This window comes from Somniosus microcephalus, chromosome 8 (assembly GCF_052327205.1).
Source record: "Somniosus microcephalus isolate GS21.2 chromosome 8, FLI_Smic_1.0, whole genome shotgun sequence".
Lineage (NCBI taxonomy): Eukaryota > Metazoa > Chordata > Chondrichthyes > Squaliformes > Somniosidae > Somniosus > Somniosus microcephalus.
In genome coordinates, this window is record NC_140994.1 from 66,150,453 (window position 1) to 66,168,160 (window position 17,708).

Consider the following 17,708-nt stretch of genomic DNA (forward strand, 5'->3'; position numbering starts at 1 on the left):
TCAGACCAGAGGACCGTTCGTACACCGCCTTCGAGGCAAACGGACGCCTCTACCAGTTCCTCAGAGTCCTCTTTGGGGTGACGAATGGGGTCTCGGTCTTTCAGAGGGAGATGGACCACATGGTCGATGACCACCACTTGCAGGCAACCTTCCCCTATCTCGACAACGTCACCATCTGCGGCCACAACCAACAGGACCACGACTCAAACCTCGCGAGGTTTCTGAAAACCGCACAAAAACTCAACCTCACCTACAACGAGGACAAGTGCGTTTTCAACACCACGCGCCTTTGCATACTAGGCAGCGTAGTGGAGAATGGGGAAATCGGACCAGACCCCGACCGATTGCGCCCCCTACGGGAGCTGCCCCTGCCCAACACTCCCAAAGCCCTGAAAAGGTGCCTGGGGTTATTCTCGTATTATGCCCAATAGGTCCCTAACTACTCCGATAAAGCCCGTCCCCTCTTGAAAGCATCCTCTTTCCCGCTCTCTGCTGAGGCCCATGCTGCCTTCAAAAGCATTAAGCAGGATATTGAGCGGGCCACGCTACAGGCAGTGGACGAGAACACTCCCTTTCAAGTGGAAAGTGATGCGTCTGACTTTGCCTTGGCGGCCACCCTCAACCAGGCAGGGCGGCCCGTAGCTTTCTTCTCGAGGACCCTCCAGGGGCCAGAGATCAGACACTCCTCCGTGGAAAAGGAGGCCCAAGCCATCGTGGAGGCAGTGCGCCACTGGCGCCACTACCTAGCCGGCAAACGCTTCACCCTACTTACCGACCAGCGGTCGGTAGCGTTTATGTTCAATAATAAACAGAGGGGGAAGATTAAAAATGATAAGATTCTTAGGTGGCGGATCGAGCTCTCCACCTTCGAGTACGACATCATATACCGGCCGGGGGCCCTTAACGAATCCCCCGACGCCCTCTCACAAGGGATGTATGCCAACGCCACCGGGGATCGGCCACAGACCCTCCACAACGACCTCTGCCACCCAGGGGTCACACGGCTGTTCCACTTCATAAAGTCCCGCAACTTACCCTACTCGATTGAGGAAGTTCGGTCTCTGACCAGGAACTGCCGCACCTGCGCTGAGTGCAAGCCTCGGTTCTACCGCCCTGATAGAGCCCACCTAATCAAAGCTACACGGCCCTTTGAGCGGCTTAGCTTAGATTTCAAGGGCCCCCTCCCGTCCGTCGACCGCAATGTTTACTTCCTGAACATTGTGGACGAATACTCCCGGTTCCCATTCGCCTTCCCCTGCCCAGACATGACCAGCGCCACGGTCATTAAATGCCTCAACAGCCTGTTCTGCCTGTTCGGTATGCCGAGCTATATCCACACGGATAGGGGGGCGGCCTTCATGTGTGAAGAGCTACGCCAGTACATGCTGTCCAAGGGGATTGCCACGAGCCGTACCACCAGCTACAACCCCCGGGGTAACGGTCAGGTGGAGCGAGAGAACGGGACAGTATGGAGGGCAGTCACCCTAACTCTAAGGACCAAGGGCCTCCCTATCTCCCGCTGGCAGGAAGTCCTCCCAGATGTGCTCCACTCAATACGGTCACTATTGTCTACCGCCACTAATGCCACGCCTCATGAGCTAATGTTTGTGTTTCCCCGGAAATCCACCTCAGGCGTATCCATACCGTCATGGCTCTCCACCCCAGGTCCGGTACTTCTGCGGAAGCATGTGAGGGGCCACAAGACGGACCCCCTCGTGGAGCCAGTGCACCTGCTCCACGCCAACCCACAATATGCGTATGTCCGGCACGCCGACGGACGGGAGGACACTGTGTCCATAAAAGACCTCGCCCCAGCCGGTAACAACAGCAACAACAACAACAACAACCACCACAACAACTATTACCCACCCACTCCACCCACTAATTTTTCATCACCCCCGGAAGAACACCAGCCAATGGTACACCCACCACCTACTCCCCCACCACCTACTCCGTCAACAACCCTGGTGGCGCCCCCGACAGAGACCCAGGAGACCACCCGGGACACCCAGCCGGCACCCGCGGCACCGCAACCGTTACGTCGGTCACAGAGGACTATCACACCCCCGGACAGACTAAATCTGTAGAAGGGGTGAATGTGATGAAATATGTCAGTCATTCATCAGACTCTGTAGTTAACTGTAGAAATTGTATTGCCTGCTCCGGTGTTTGTACCTTGTATTGTGTATCGGGCACCGCCCCCTTTCTGTGTCGGCTCCGCCCATACCTAGCCCTACTTAAGACAAGTCCAGGCTTGTCCTGCAGTAGAACAGCAGCACGCCAGGTGAAGCTAGGTGCAGCCACCGGCATCTTTTCTTTGCTAATAAAAGCCTTTGTTTTATTCTGCTAACTTCGAGTCTTGACGTTATTGAGGCACGTCACCGAGAGCGGGAGAGGCTGATTTAAACACAGCCGAGAGCGGGAGAGGCTGATTTAAACAGAGCGCTGGGAACGGGAGAGGCTGATTTAAACAGACCTCCGAGAGCAGGAGGGGCCGATTTAAACAGAGCCGAGAGCGGGAGAGGCCGGTTTAAACAGAGCCGAGAGCGGGAGAGGCTGATTTAAACAGAGCCGATAGCGGGAGAGGCCGATTTAAACAGACCCGAGAGCGGGAGAGGCGGATTTAAATAGAGCCGAGCGCGGGAGAGGCCGATTTAAACAGAGCCGAGAGCGGGAGAGGCGGATTTAAATAGAGCCGAGCGCGGGAGAGGCCGATTTAAACAGAGCCGAGAGCGGGAGAGGCTGATTTAAACAGAGCCGAGAGCGGGAGAGGCTGATTTAAACAGAGCCGAGAGCGGGAGAGGCCGATTAAAACAGAGCCGAGAGCGGGAGAGGCTGATTTAAACAGAGCCGAGAGCAGGAGAGGCTGATTTAAACAGAGCAGAGAGCGGGAGAGGCTGATTTAAACAGAGCCGAGAGCGGGAGAGGCTGATTTAAACAGAGCCGAGAGCGGGAGAGGTCGATTTAAACAGAGCCGAGAGCGGGAGAGGCTGATTTAAACAGAGCCGAGAGCGGGAGAGGTCGATTTAAACAGAGCCGAGAGCGGGTGAGGCCGATTTAAACAGAGCCGAGAGCGGGAGAGGCCGATTTAAACAGAGCCGAGAGCGGGAGAGGCCGATTTAAACAGAGCCGAGAGCGGGAGAGGTCGATTTAAACAGAGCCGAGAGCGGGAGAGGCCGATTTAAACAGAGCCGAGAGCGGCAGAGGCTGATTTAAACAGAGCCGAAAGCGGGAGAGGCTGATTTAAACAGACCTCCGAGAGTGGGAGAGGCTGATTTAAACAGAGCCGAGAGCGGGAGAGGCTGATTTAAACAGAGCCGAGAGCGGGAGAGGCTGATTTAAACAGAGCCGAGAGCAGGAGAGGCCGATTTAAACAGAGCTGAGAGCGGGAGAGGCCGATTTAAACAGAGCCGAGCGCGGGAGAGGCTGATTTAAACAGAGCCGAGAGCGGGAGAGGCTGATTTAAACAGAGCCGAGAGAGGGAGAGGTTGATTTAAACAGAGCACCGAGAGCAGGAGAGGCTGATTTAAACAGAGCACCGAGAGCAGGAGGGGCTGATTTAAACAGAGCCGAGAGCGGGAGAGGCTGATTTAAACAGAGCCGAGAGCGGGAGAGGCTGATTTAAACAGAGCCGAGAGCAGGAGAGGCCGATTTAAACAGAGCCGAGAGCGGGAGAGTCTGATTTAAACAGAGCCGAGAGCGGGAGAGGCTGATTTAAACAGAGCCGAGAGCGGGAGAGGCTGATTTAAACAGAGCGGAGAGCGGGAGAGGCCGATTTAAACAGAGCTGAGAGCGGGAGAGGCCGATTTAAACAGAGCCGAGCGCGGGAGAGGCTGATTTAAACAGAGCCGAGAGCGGGAGAGGCTGATTTAAACAGAGCCGAGAGAGGGAGAGGTTGATTTAAACAGAGCACCGAGAGCAGGAGAGGCTGATTTAAACAGAGCACCGAGAGCGGGAGAGGCTGATTTAAAAAGAGCACCGAGAGCGGGAGAGGCTGATTTAAAAACAGCACCGAGAGCGGGAGAGGCTGATTTAAAAAGAGCACCGAGAGCGGGAGGGGCTGATTTAAAAAGAGCACCGAGAGCGGGAGAGGCTGATTTAAAAAGAGCACCGAGAGCGGGAGGGGCTGATTTAAAAAGAGCACCGAGAGCGGGAGGGGCTGATTTAAAAAGAGCACCGAGAGCAGGAGCAACTGCCTCCCTGCGGAGCGAACGGACCTGTGAAAGGGAGAAAAAAAATCCAAGTGTGACATCACAGGAAAGCAGGTAAGTGATTGGTTGGTGAGTGCTTCTCTGTTTTATTCTAAACTAGGGCATTGGTTTAAATTAAGAGCCGTGATTTTAGATATCTAGATAATTAAGTGATATTCTGAACTTGGAAGCCTAATTAGTTAAATAAAATACAATAGAGATGGCAGGGCAAGTGATGTGTTGCAACTGTAGCATGTGGGAGCTGGTGGACACCAGTGTGATCCACAGCGACCACACCTGCAGTAAGTGTCTGCAGCTCGAGGAACCTCGGCTCAGAGTTGATGACCTGGAGTCCGAGCTTTGGACACTGCGATACATCAGGGAGTGGGGGAGTTACCTGGAGGCAGTCACACCTCTTAGGTTAAATACTTCAAATCTGGTCCGTGGTCAGGGACAGGAGGGTGTGACTACAAGTGAGGCAGGTATGGGTCTCCAGATGGTAGCTCTGGAGGAGCCTCAGCCCTTGCACTTGTTCAACACGTACAAAGTTCTTGCAGCCTTTGTGGACGAGAGCAAGGACTGCAGGGAGGATGAGCAAACTGACCACAGCACCGTGGTTCAGGGGGCCATTCAAGTTGGGGGAGCAAAAAGAAATGTAGTAGTTGTAGGGGACAGTATAGTTAGGGGGATAGATATTGTTCTCTGCAGCCAAGAGCGTGAGTCCCGACGGCTGTGTTTCCTGCCCTATGCCAGGCTGAAGGACATCTGCTCGGGGCTGGAGAGGAACTTGAAGTGGGAGGGAGAGGATCCAGTTGTCGTGGTCCATGTAGGAACCAACGGCATAGGTAGGACTAACAAAGAGGTTCTGCTGAGTGAGTGTGAGGAGCTAGGATCCAAATTAAAAAGCAGAACCACAAAAGGTAATAATCTCTGGATTACTACCTGAGCCACGAGCAAATTGGCATCGGGTCAATAAGATCAGAGAGTTGAATGCGTGGCACAAAGACTGGTGTGGGAGAAATGGGTTTCGATTCATGGGGCACTGGCACCAGTACTGGGGAAAGAGGGAGCTGTTCCGTTGGGACGGGCTTCACTTGAACCATGCATGGGACCAGCGTCCTGGCGAATCGAATAACTAGGGCGGCAGATAGGGCTTTAAACTAAATAGTGGGGGGGGGGGAAGGTTCAGGTGAAGGGGAATTTAGAAAGTCAAAGAGAAAAGAAAAGGTAATAGTGCAAGGTAGCGATAGGTGTATTCAGAACCAGAGTGTGACAGGAAGAGACAGAGCGTACAAACTTAAGGGTGCACCAGCAAATAGAATCGGAGTAGAGAAAAATAGTAAAAAGACAACATTAAAGGCTCTTTATCTGAATGCACGCAGCATTCGTAACAAGATAGATGAGTTGACGGCACAAATAGAAATAAATGGGTATGATCTGATTGCCATTACAGAGACATGGTTGCAAGGTGACCAAGGCTGGGAACTGAATATTCAGGAGTATTTGACATTTCGGAATGATAGACAGAAATGAAAAGGAGGTGGGGTAGCTCTGTTGATGAGATCAGTGCAGTGGTGAGAAATGATATTGGCTCAGAAGATCAAGATGTAGAATCAGTTTGGGTGGAGATAAGAAATAGTATGGGGAAAGTCGTCACTGGTGGGAATAGTCTGTGGACCCCTTAACAGTAGCTGCACTGTAGGACAGAGTATAAATCAAGAAATAATGGGGGCTTGTAAGAAAGGTACTGCAATAATCATGGGTGATTTTAATCTTCATATAGATTGGACAAATCAAATTGGCAAGGGTAGCCTTGAGGTCGAGTTCATAGAATGCATCAGGGATGGTTTCTTAGAACAATACGTTGTGGAACCAACCAGGGAGCAGGCTATTTTAGATCTGGTAATGTGTAATGAGACAGGATCAATTAACGATCTCATTGTAAAGGATCCTCTAGGGAAGAGTGATCATAGCATGATTGAGTTTCAAATTCAGTTTGAGGGTGAGAAACTTGTGTCTGAAACTAATGTCCTAAACTTAAATAAAGGCAATTACAAACATATGAAGACAGAGTTGGCTGAAGTGGAGTGGAAAAATAGATTAAAGGGTAAGACGGTAGATAAGCAGTGGCAGACATTTAAGGAGATATTTCATAACTCTCAGCAAACGTTTATTCCAGTGAGAGAAGGATGAACCGTCCGTGGCTAACTAAAGAAGTTAAGGATGGTATCAAATTGAAGGAAAAGGCATACAATGTTGCAAAGATTAGTGGTAGGCCAGAGGATTGAGATTTTTTTTTAGAAACCAGCAAAGGATGACTAAAAAAATAATAGAGGGAGAAGATTGATTGAGAGTAAACTAGCTAAAAATATAAAAACAGACAGTAAGAGCTTCTACAGATATATAAAAAGGAAGAGAGTAGCTAAAGTAAGCATTGGTCCCTTAGAGAATGAGACTGGGGAATTAATAATGGGAAACAGGGAAACGGCAGAGACTTTGAACAAATATTTTTTTATCAGTCTTCACGGTAGAAGACACTAAAAGCATTCCAGTAATAATTGATAATCAAGGGGATATAGGGAGGGAGGAACTTAAAACAATCACTATCACTAGAGAAAAAGTACTAGGCAAACTAATAGGGCTAAAGGCCGACAAGTCCCCTGGACTTGATGGCCTGCATCCTAGGGTTTTAAAAGAAGTGGCTGCAGAGATAGTGGATGCGTTGGTTGTAATCTACCAAAATTCCCTGGATTCTGGAGAGGTTCCAGCGGATTGGAAAACCGCAAATGTAACTCCCCTATTCAAGAAAGGAGGGAGACAGAAAGCAGCAAACTATAGGTCAGTTAGCCTAACATCTGTCATTGGGAAAATGCTGGAATCCATTATTATGGAAGTAATAGCAGGACATTTAGAAAATCATAATACAGGTAGACTACCCTTTATCCGAACTTCCGAAAACCGAAACCCTCTAAAAACCGAAGGTTTTTTCATTCAGCGTAAGTCGTGCACACGACCCCGACCCCCGCCGACCCCCACCGCCGACCCCCCACCCTTTCGGATAAGGGATAGTGTATCCTTTATCCGCACTTCCGAAAACCGAAATCCTCTGAAAACCGAAAGGTTTCGTTCAGCGTAAGTCGTGCGCACAACCCCGACCCCCGCCGACCCCCACCCCCGCCGACCCCCAGCCAACCCCCCCGCCGACCCCGACCCCCGCTGACCCCCCGCCAACCCCCGACCCCCCCGCCGACCCCCGCCGACCCCCACCCCCGACAAATTTCCCAGTCTTATAAAATACCTTCTGAAATCCGAAATTTTCCGAAAACCGAAACACAGCTGGTCCCGAGGTTTTCGGATAAAGGATAGTCTACCTGTACAATCAAGCAGAGTCAACGTGGTTTTATGAAAGGGAAATCGTGTTTGACAAATTTACTAGAGTTCTCTGAGGACATAACGAGCAGGGTGGATAAAGGGGAACCAGTAGATGTAGTGTGTTTGGATTTCCAGAAGGCGTTCGATAAGGTGCCGTATAAAAGGTTACTGCACAAGATAAGAGCTCACGGTTTTAGGGGTAATATATTAGACTGGATAGAGGATTGGCTAACTGACAGAAAACAGAGTCGGAATAAATGGGTCATTTTCAGGTCGGCAAACTAACTGGTGGGGTGCCACAGGGATCAGTGCTGAGGCCTCAACTATTTACGATTTATATTAATGACTTGGATGAAGGGACCGAGTGTACTGTTGCCAAGTTTGCTGACGATACAAAGATAGGTGGGAAAGCAAGTTGTGAGGAGGGCACAATGAGTCTGCAAAGGGATATAGATAGGTTAAGTGAGTGGGCAAAAATTTGGCAGATGGAGTATAATGTGGGAAAATGTGAGGTTATCCACTTTGGGAAGAATAGAAAAGCAAAATATTATTTAAATGGAGAGAGACTACAGAATGCTGCAGTTCAGAGGGATCTGGGTGTCCTCGTACATGAAACACATAAAGTTAGCATGCAGGTACAGCAAGTAATTAGGAAGGCAAATGGAATGTTGGCCTTTATTGCAAGGGGGATGGAGTATAAAGTAGGGAAGTCTTGCTACAACTGTACAGGGCGTTGGTGAGACTACACCTAGAGTACTGTGTACAGCTTTGGTCTCCTTTTTTAAGGATGGATATACTTACATTGGAGGCAGTTCAGAGAAGGTTCACTAGGTTGATTCCTGAGTTGAAGGGATTGTCTTATGGGGAAAAGTTGAGCAGGTTGGATCGATACTCATTGGAGTTTAGAAGAATGAGAGGTGATCTTATTGAAACATGTAAGGTTCTGAGGGGGCTTGACAGGGTAGATGCAGGGAGGATGTTTCCCCTCGTGGGGGAATCTAGAACTAGGGGGCATAGTTCCAGAATAAGGGATCACCGATTTAAAACGGAGATGAGGAGGAATTTGTTCTCTCAGAGGATCGTGAATTTCTGGAATTCTCGACCTCAGAGAGCTGTGGAGGCTGAGTCATTGAATATATTCAAAGCGGAGATAGACAGATTTTTGAAAAATGGGAAGTAAGGGTTATGGGGAGCGGGCAGGAAAGTGGAGTTGAGGCCAAGATCAGATCAATCATGATTTTATTGAATGGTGGAGCAGGCTCGAGGGGCCGAATGACCTACTCCTGCTCCTATTTCTTATGTTCTTATGGGGGGGGGGGAAATGATGCATTACACTATGACCCTCCCTTGCAGCACCTGTCTGCAATAGGCACTGAACAACTTGGGTGCTTCTCAGACACTGGTGACATTATGTGAAACAGGCCTCATTTGCATTAGAAAGATATTAATGAGCCTTGCGCGTCTTGGCTGCATCGGCTACGTAGTCAGCAAGCAATGAAAAGGCCTTAGGCCACAGTGTCTGATAATATGGGGCCCTGGTCACATTATTGGCCCCGCTTTTCACAGCCTATGAAAATCGGCAATATTCTTAACACTTTCTCCAACTGAGCATTTAGGCCTCCACATTTTCCACTTAAAAGTGGCTTTTTTTGTTTCAAATTTAGGATTTCTGCCAAAATGGGGGAGGGGGGGAGGGGTGGGGAGAGAAAGATTTGTCTACATTTTGCAGAAGTTGTCACACTGCAACTGTTTTCTGTTTGTTACTTTCACTTTAAAAAGGAAACATCTTATGTCTGAGATTAGTAGAGCTATTTACACAGTAAAGTTAAAGGAGAATCTATAATAAAAACGCCATCTGTAGAAATAAACATTAACTGGACTATTCAGAAAGGACTGAAAATTGACCCATTCAGATTACTTCTGTCCAGGCGTGCTGGTCCTTTCTGTAAATATATGCAGAAATGGAGAATAAAAAACTCTACTTATATACAGCTACAGTAACAAATGCAGCAGTTTTTAACACTAATCAGTAATTAGTAGATAAATGCACCATGTGGTGTGCTCTGAGCCATCAGACTAGGATGGTCCCAGGTTAATCCCTGGTCGGTGATACTGAGTTAGCTGATGCCAGCCAGGATGGCAATGGGGATATTTATTGATCTTAGTATTCTTAGGCTAGAGTAAAGAATAACTAGCTGGGATCCTTCCCTGATCACTATTTAGTGAGCTCTTGTAGAAGTGCAGCTGTGGGGATGTCACATAAGGGCAAGTTCAGGCTCTGCTGCAATACCCTCCCAACACCCACTCTAGGCTTCTGTGTAAGGAATGGCTGTTTGAGCAAGATACTGGAAGGCTACTGGCAGCTGGGAAACTGTACCCCAGCATTCATCATAATCTTCATCCTCAAAGGAGGAAATATAAGAGAGAAGACAATTGGACCCTCGGAAAACACTTCACCAACTGACTATGCAGAGTCTGCAGCTGGTTTTCCAGGATTGGGTAGTTGCAGATTAGCTCCCAGGCTCAATCACTAGCGTACTTTGATCCACATAATCTACTCTAGATTTCATACGGTCATTGATTAGGAGACCAGGCAACTCACAAAAAACATCTCTGTTCTATTGATAACCATATGTTATCCAATTAGAGTATATCAAATTTGCAATAATCTCAAGATTCGAAGTTCTATAGTAACAGAGCAACAGAAAGAACATTAATTTCTTATTGATACATTTAAAATAAAAACTATTAATATTAATGTTACAAAATGAGCAATGAGAAGCTGTGAAAGATTCCAACTCCTCTCCATGTTGGAGCCTATTTTTACTTTCGCCACAAGTCTGTTGTAAAGGACATCATCAGATGCTTTATGATCATCAAGACATTACCTGCATTACATTCTGAAAAGAATTTCAGTAAGTTTGTTCGGCATAACTTGTCTTCCATTAATCGGAATGGACGCATTCCATTATCCTCCCCAGGTGCTGTACAATTGATTCGTTGATGATCAATACTATTATCTTCCTTATATAGGTGCCAAGCTAATAGCCCTATAGTGCTACTTCTGATTTAACAAAAAACTACAAGACCTTGTCTGGTCTGTTTAACAAATGATCAATCCTTTCCAAAACATAATTTCTTTTATCATCAATAAGCTCAAAATCACTTGATTAGCAGTATTCTTATACACAACTTTCTAAATGCATTCAATAATGGAGTCCCCTAATTATATTTTTATTAACCACTCTTGATACTCTGTCATTCAATTATTACCCCTCCCTGCCTCATTATCCTCTTTCTCACTCCAAGGGCGCGATTTTCCCAATGGAGGCGGGTTTCGGTTAGGGTGGGTTCCAAACCCGCCTCCACTGAGAGGTGGGAAAAATTTGCAATTTTCCCCGAATTGGCCAGTTGGTTTCAGAGGGTTCCCCTGGGCCAATTAGTGTTTTGCGACTGAAACTCGCCTCTGCTGACATCACTTATCCAGCTTCATTTAAGGGCTGATTGCTGCCTTGGCTCATTCCACTGGTTTTTGGTCGATGCTGCAAGCTGTTATCTCCTTCAAGAATGGCCAACTCCAAGGCAAGGGCCTCCCCGAGCTTCTCCGATGAGGTGCTGGGAATGCTGGTTGAGGGGGTGAGAGCCAGCAGGGAGGTGCTCTTCCCCTCATCTGGGAGGAAGAGGCCTCCCAAAGAAACCAAGGCTGTGTGGGTACAGCTGGCAAAGGATATCACCTCCAGATCAGTGTGCAGATTGGGTGATTGTTTCTGTTTATTGATGAAATACCATCCCTGTGTGAATGTATCAAAATTAGCTGAAGGCAAACTGATGGTGTGATGGCATCTGTTATTTCGGCTTAGGTAGCTCCACATTGCGGGCTCCGCGACACTTGCATGGTCAGATTGGTGGTCAGAGTGAAAGGAGGCCAGAGAGTCATGTCCATTGTCTATCATATGTTAAGAAGGAGCCAAGCGCATGTGCCACAATGGGCAACCTATGCAAATCTGGCCAGGATGAGTGCATCCCTTGCATCACGGGCAGCCGCGTGCTGCTGCCGCCGCTCAGTCCTCCTCCTCCTCATCTGAGGAGGCTATGAATTGAGCCACTTGCTCATCAGGAAGCTGCAAGCCATGACGCTGTGCCATGTTGTGCAGTGCACAGCAGACCACGACCATTCTGGAGACCCTGGCTGCTGAATACTGCAGGGCTCCACCTGATCTGTCAAGGCATCGGAATCGCATCTTCAGCAAGCCAATGGTTTGCTCGATGATAGACCTGGTCGAAATGTGGCTGGCGTTGTAGCGCTCCTCAGCCTCGTTAGCTGGCCTCCTGATCGGCATCATTAGCCACTTCTTCAGGGGGTAGCCCTCGTCACCAAGGAGCCATCCATTAAGTTGGTTTGGCGGATTGAAGAGCGGAGGAACACTAGAGTTCCACAGGATGAAAGAGTCATAGCAACTACCACAGAACTTGGCGCAAACATGCAAAATCTCCTTCTTGTGGTTACACACCAGCTGTACGTTGAGGGAGTGGAAGCCCTTGCGGTTGATAAAGATAGCTGGGTTTTGATGGGGTGCCTAAGAGCCACATGTGTGCAGTCTATGATGCCCTGCACCATTGGCAAGCCTGCCATATTTGCAAAGCCAACTGAACGCGCGGTTACACTTGCTTGTTCCCTTGAGAAGTGGATGTAATTGTGCACCTTTGCGAAAAGGGCATCGGTAACCTGTGTGATGCAACTGTGGGCGGCCGACTGGGAGATGCCGCTGATGTCTACTGATGATCCCTGGAAGGAGTCTGAGGCAAAAATGTTGAGTGCGGTGGTGACTTTGACAACCACTGGTAAGGGATGTCCACCCTCTGTCTGTAAACCCTGTGTTGGGGGTATCTCCTGCGGCGACGTGCTTCCATGCGCTAGCACCTTTTGCCCTGTGCAGTATCAGGTGGGTGAGCAGGAGGTTGGGGCTCCTGCTGCTGAGCTGCCTGGTTCTGCTGTTGCCGTGGCTGCTCCTCATCCGAATCTGAGGTCCATGGTGAAAGGAAATAAATGGTTCCCATGCTGCTGGCAGATACCTCCGTTGGGGAAGCACTCAGTCAAAGCGGGGAGAGGGTCTTCCAAGGAGGTCCCACAGTTGAGAGATAGAAGCTACAGCACCTCCGACTTCGGTAGGCCTGCTAAAAGTGCTGAAATACCTTTGGAACAAAAGTTCTGCCACCTGCAACTATTCCCTGATGAAAGCTCCGTTTTAATGGTGGAGCTGCAGCTGTGAGGAGGCCACCCACTTGTCAACCTGCCAGGATTAGCTGGCGTGGTTTAGGAGGGTCGTGCAACACGCTGAAAATGTGATAAAATAACAAAGGCCTGTCAAAATAGGATTATAGAGGCCCTTAACTACTATTTAAGGGTCTTAACTACCTCTCTCGACTGATGGAGGTGGGACCGAATCGCACCCATCAAAACCGCCACCGGCAAAATTGCACGGAGGTGTGTTGGAGGCAGGTTCCGAACCCGCCCTCAGTTTCTGCCATTTTGTCAACTGTCCCGCCTCCAAACCCGCCTCCTCGGGGCTGGGAAAATCGCCCTCGTGTCAGCTGTTTAATTCTCCCCACCCTAATTTCAGATATATGAATGACTCCTCACATTCCTTCACCTCCATCACTTCTACTTTTTACATAATCCCCAAGACACAACTTATCTACGACATCAGTTTTTGTTCTTCATCAGTGCATATTAACTCCTCAATGAACATTCCCTTTTCAGTAATACTTCAAAAAGTGAATAAAATTCATATAGAAAAATATCACGGCTGTGGAAATTTGGGGAAGAAACAGACTGCGAGTCATTGGTACTGTTTCTGTGTGGCCATTATCATATAGAACACAAATGCAATCATAGTTACTCAGCTTGCCTTAGGGATTGCACAGATACCTTCAGGCAAATAGATTTAGATATTCTCTAGTGATCATGGTTGTTGAAACGAACACTTGTAAGTCAATTAAATTATTCAATTAACATGTTTTACTTCTCAATGGTTTTCTCTTTTTGAAACAATATAAAAACCATTAATACTAAAACAGGATAGAGTAGAAATGATTGCAAGCAACGTTGTCATTCATACAAGTCACGTGACTTTAAAATCCACTTTTTTAAAATCCATTTACACTTCTGTTAAAGTATCGGAGACAGGAATGAGTGGGTTAAGCATTCATATGCTAATATTGCCGACAGTCATTTCTACCCTTGTGCTCTACAGGGTTATTTCCTTTCCAATCACATTGTATCCTGGAGTTCTCACAAACTGCAATGCAAATAATTACGTGCAGAAATCCTCCATTGAAAGCACAAACCGATAGCCATCAGTATTCTCTCCAGAATTATTAATTTGCATGCAAACAATTCAGTTTTTGCAAGGTCTCAGCTTCCATGCTCATTCACAGACTGTCCTGAAGATAGGCCAAGTTTGAGAATGTGCACTCAACACCATCAGAAATAGTTAGCACACAGAGATCGGAGGGAAGCATTGCTAAGGGTTGGCAGCACATCCAGTTACAAATGCCATAAATCTAATGGAGAAATGTTAGTATCTGAGGCTGCCAGTCTCACATAGGCAGCACTGTGGCAGAGCCACCAAGGGTCTCAGAACAATTATTAATAATCCCTTTAACTACAGTATAGTGCAACCGCGGACTGCACCTTTAAACTGCCTGTTAACTGTACTGTATGGTGTTTTCCTGCACTCCACGTGATGACGTCATGACGCTGCTCACGTGTCCACCAGTGGCGCGAAGAACGTGATGACGTCAGCTTCCAGTAGTCATCGAGTGCCCAGCAAGCTGTATAGACCTGTATACCGTTTCTCCTGTAGTTTCCCTGCTAACTTCGTTGCTCATTAAAACCTGTTGATTTGATTCATCGAGTCGAATACCTTATTCAGATAGGAACCTCCGTTCCTACATTGGTGACCCCGATCTCGTCGGACAACTTTCGTTGAGGATGAACACGAACGCCGTCGCCCTTAAACTGCCGCAGTTCTGGGAACAACAGCCAGCAGCATGGTTTTTCCAGGCAGAAGCACAGTTCGCTCTCCGGGAGGTCACAGCGGATGCGACCCGTTATTATTACGTGGTTGCCGCTCTCGACAGTGCCACGGCCTCGCAGGTCGTCAGCATCCTTGGAAGCCCACCGGAGGAGGGCAAGTACAAAGCGCTTAAAGCCCGTTTGCTACAGGTATTTGATCTTAATAAGTCGGAGCGGGCACGCAAGCTTATTTCCATGCCCGGCCTCGGGGACTCAAAACCGTCAGAGCTGATGAGTCAAATGCTCACGCTGTTGGGTGCGGAACCCCAATGCTTTTTATTCCGTGAGCTTTTCCTCTGCCAGCTACCCGAACCGGTTCAGGCGGCATGGGCCAACACAGCCATCACAGACGGTGCTGAACTCGCTGCAGAGGCAGACAAGATATTTACTGTTACTCAGCAATGTTGTGCAGCCGCGAGGCGCCTTTCCCCCACGTGAGAGGAAACCAGCCCGCCCCCAGCAGGATGGTGCGCGTACCACGCCCGTTTTGGCGCCAAAGCTCGATGCTGTCGGCCTCCTTGCAGTTTCCCTCAAGAAAACAACAAAAAAAACTTCAACAAGCCCACGCCCTCCCGGATGGATGACAAGGTCTAAAAAGCACAGCAAGTTAGCTATGGCGGCGGGCTCAGCGGGCAAACTCATTTATGTTACGGATTCCGTTACGGGCCGCCGGTTCCTGTGCGACACTGGCTTACAGTGCAGCATCCTCCCAGCTTCAAAGCTGGACCTACTATCCGGCAGCCAAGGGCCTTCCCTCGTGGCAGTAAATGGCGCAGCCATGCGTACGTTCGGGAAAGGACGGTCAACTTAACCTTCGCCGGTCAACGTTTTGTCTGCGACTTTATTACAGCCAAGGTCTCACAGGCCATCCTGGGGGCCGATTTTTTCTGCGCCAACGGTCTGCTGGTCAACGTCCAACACTGCCGACTCATTAATGCGTCCACTTTCCACGCAGTGCCCTTCCACCGCAGCACCGCCGTGTCCTGCTCGGTGGCCTGCGCGGTTCCGTCGCAAGACGGCTTTACGCGCCTGCTCGGCAAATTCCCGGAGCTCACCAGGCCCACTTTTTCGGCTACAAGCACACGGCACGGGGTGGAGCACCATATCTCCACGACCGGAGCACCAGTTTACGCTCGGGCGCGGCGATTAGAAGCCGGCAGCCGCAAAGGCTGAGTTCCAGACCATGGAGCGCCTCGGGATCATCCGGCATTCGGACAGCCCTTGGTCTTCCCCACTGCACATAGTCCTCAAACCAGGCGGCGGATGGCGACCTTGCGGGGATTACAGACGCTTAAACGATGCCACGACACCGGACAGGTACCCTATTCCCCACATCCAAGATTTTTCGGCTCATCTGGCTGGAAACGCTATATTTTCTAAAGTGGATCTCGTTCGTGGATATCACCAAGTTCCGGTGCACCCTCCAGACGTCCCCAAAACGGCAGTCATCACTCCGTTTGGCCTTTTTGAGTTCCTCCACATGCCATTCGATCTGAAAAATGCTGCTCAAGCATTCCAGCGTTTGATGGACTCTGTATTACGGGACCTACCCTTCATTTTTGTCTATTTGGACGACATCCTCATAGCCAGTAAGGATTCGACAGCTCACATGGCCCATTTACGTACACTTTTCGCCCGACTCAGCCAACATGGCCTTATTGTCAATCCGGCCAAATGCACGTTCGGAGTACCCTGCATTGATTTCCTGGGACACAGGATTACCCCAGAAGGCACCGTCCCACTAGCCACCAAGGTAGAGGCAGTTACCGCATTCCCGCAGCCTCGCACGGTCAAATCCCTGCAAGAGTTCTTGGGGATGGTAAATTTTTATCATCGTTTCATCCCCAAAGCGGCCCGGTTGATGCAACCGCTGTACGAAGCACTAAAGGGAAAGTCGGGCAAGGATGTTCTCACTTGGACACTGCAAATGGACCAGGCATTCCGCGATACCAAGGCGGCGTTGGCAGACGCAACTATGCTGGCACACCCATGTCCGGGCGCGACTGTGGCCCTCACTACGGATGCCTCCGACTACGCCATCGGAGCAGTTCAAGAGCAATGGGTCGACGGGGGTTGGCAGCCGTTAGCCTTTTTCAGCCGCCAACTGCGCAAGAATGAGCGAAAGTATAGCACTTTTGACAGAGAGCTGCTAGCCCTGTTTTTGGCCATCAGGCATTTCCGTTTCCTCCTAGAAGGCCGCCCGTTCACTGCCTTCGTGGACCACAAGCCGCTCACCTTCGCCATGGCCAAAGCGGCAGAGCCTTGGTCAGCTCGGCAGCAGCGCCACCTCACGTTTATATCCGAATTCACGACGGATTTGCGGCACGTGTCGGGCAAGGATAATCTCGTGGCAGATTGCCTTTCCCGAGTCCCAGTCCAGGCAGTCCACCTGGGCATCGATTTCGTCGGACTGGCAAGGGATCAACTGGCAGACCCAGAGCTACAAGCGTTTAGGACCACGCCTTCCAGTTGGCAGGTTGCAGACGTGCCGTTTCAAGAGGCAGGAACCACACTCCTGTGCGACACATCCATGGGAGTGCCCCGGCCCATCGTGCCGGTCGAATGGCGCAAGAAGGTATTCCAGGCAATCCACGGGTTATCTCACCTGGGAATGCGGGCTTCTCAACGGCTAATGTCCCGCAAATTCGTTTGGAAAGGCATGCATCTGGACGTCCGGGACTGGACAAACAATTGCATCGATTGCCAAAAGTCCAAAGTTCACCGTCACGTCAAGGCCCCGCTGGCAAACTTCCCGGTGCCTGAGCGCCGTTTTGACCACGTTCACGTGGATTTAGTAGGCCCCCTTCCTGGGTCACGTGGATTCACACACCTCCTGACAGTCGTAGACCGGACCACCAGGTGGCCAGAGGCGATTCCATTGACCGCCAGCACCGCAGCAGACGTAGCCAGGGCATTTCTTTCGTCGTGGGTAGCTCGGTTCGGGGTGCCATCGGACATCTCCTCGGACCGCGGTCCGCAATTCACCTCAGAGCTGTGGAACGCAGTGGCACAAGGCCTGGGTACCAAGCTGCACCGTACCACCGCGTACCATCCGCAGGCGAATGGCC